We start from the raw sequence: 2211 nt of genomic DNA on the forward strand, positions 1-2211 counted from the left end.
TTGTGGCATCAGGATTGGTGGAAGATCTATTAACAATCTGTGTTATGCAGATGACACAACCCTGCTTGCTGAAACTGAGGAGGACCTCATGCACTTGTCTCTCCATGACAGACTTACTGATTTTCTTGGTGGTCCATGATATGTTCAAGACTCTCCTCTAGCACCACAACTCAAAGGCATTAATTCTTCAATCATCTTGAATCATTGTCTAGCTGTGTAATAGAATAATAGCACAATCTTGCTTTCCAAAAATAAAAATTACTTGAAGCACTTACTGATTGAAAAATTGACAAACTTTAATCTGAATTACTTCTAAATGTGAAAAATTTTAAAACACTAACAATTGAACTGATAAGTAGCATTCTGATAAATGAATAAAATATTTAAGTGTCACCCATTTCCTTTTTTTTAGTTCATTGATTAACATGGAAGCAGTTGTCAGTAAATCAAATGACATATTGCATTAAAATGGACTGATGTCAGGATTGAGGGGAGACTGAGAAAAAGGGGATAATAATGTGTACTGCATTGAAACAGATGAGGGAGAGAATAGTTGAAAAGGGATATATGATGTGGTATTATTATTATTATTATTATTACTAATTACAGGAGTCTGGAATGAAAGTTGCACAGTGGAGTGGACTTGGGGGGAGGGATTGTATAATAATGAAAGAATTTTTCTTTACTTTTCAAAGAGAAGAGTGAATGGGGTGTGGGGGAGGCAGAGGGGAAAGTGCAACAATGAATGAATGGAAATCCAAAATTTCTGTAAACTTTCATTAAAATGGATAAAAATAATAAAAAGGGATGATATTAAAAAAAGAAAAATCTGTGGCAAAAGATTTGTTTTAACTTTTAAAAATGAGAGATGTCTCTTTGATAATTTAGATGTATCTCGTCAATCATCTTTTCAATCACTTCGAGAAGAATTGAGACTTTCACACTGTGGTATTGGTGAAAAAATATCAGATAAACTATAGACAGAAGAATGAATAAATTAATCTTGGAAGAAATACTACCAGAATGTTTCTTGGAAGCAAAGATGGTAAACACTTAGCTTCTTAACTTTGGACATGTCATCAGGAAAGAACAATCATTAGAGAACTACATGTTTAATAAAGTAAAAAGTGAAAAGCAGGAAAACTCTCAATAAGATGAGGTGATACAATCGCTATCTCAGGACCAGGTAATATTTTGTCTGTTATACAAAAAAGATCATTGTTATTTTGGCAACTAGAGCCTTTGACATCTGGTGAAGTTCTACTCTGTTCTATAGACTTGCTAGAAGCTGAAATCAATTCACAGCAGTGATTTTGGACTTTTTCTGCATACCAGTTTGAGCTGACTTAACAGTGCTTAACATCTACAATGTTCTGTGTTATGCTCCCTGAAAAGTGGAACTTGTTGAGTGTAAAAAATTATTTTTTTAATAATAAGATCCCCAAAGATGCTATTGATACAAGAGGCAGTAGAAATTTGTAAGAGCTGAACTGGGTTCAGGAATGCTATGTGCTAACATTTAAAAGCCATGAATATCATTGTTTGAGAGGCAGAAAGTAATTGCTGCTGAGTCCTGAGCAAGAAACCAGGAAGAAGAGAACATTCACATTGGCTCCCAAAAAGACCATGGTATTATATATATTTTTTATAGATTGTTAACAAGGACTTTATAGATGTTAATCAAATTTGGAAGTAGGAGTGGCATCCACTTCTTAAATAACATGCCTCTGAAAACTATATGAACTTTAATGAATGTCAATAGTTATAAAGGGGCTTCAAGCCTCTTGTTCATATGCTCTCTATGAGTTGTGCTCGACTCAAAGGCAGTTAACAACAACAACAGCAATTAAATTTAGATCTGAGAATGGAGTGAGTATGGGCACAGTGATGACACATTGTACATACAGTAAATGGTGATGTTAGCCTGAAGGGCAGGGCTTTTTCCTGGGCAATATTTTCTCTGGGACAAGGTAGCCATGCACTATGAAGAAAAGCTATTTGTAGCTTATTCTAACCAGATTATTTCTGGTAATCATTTAGGTCTGAAAAGAAACATTTTCCAGGAGGTAAAGTAATGCTTTGGCGAAGGTTGCTGGATGGATTTACTAAATGCAAGTCCTCAGCTTTACTAAGTGTGCAACTTGAGTAATTGATCATAGCGATAGACAAATTTTGCTTCCTGTGGATTTGATTTAACTTTCTTTAGCTTTA

The sequence above is a fragment of the Elephantulus edwardii genome, unplaced genomic scaffold (assembly GCF_000299155.1).
Source record: "Elephantulus edwardii isolate Elephantulus edwardi_28Jun2011 unplaced genomic scaffold, EleEdw1.0 scaffold00448, whole genome shotgun sequence".
Lineage (NCBI taxonomy): Eukaryota > Metazoa > Chordata > Mammalia > Macroscelidea > Macroscelididae > Elephantulus > Elephantulus edwardii.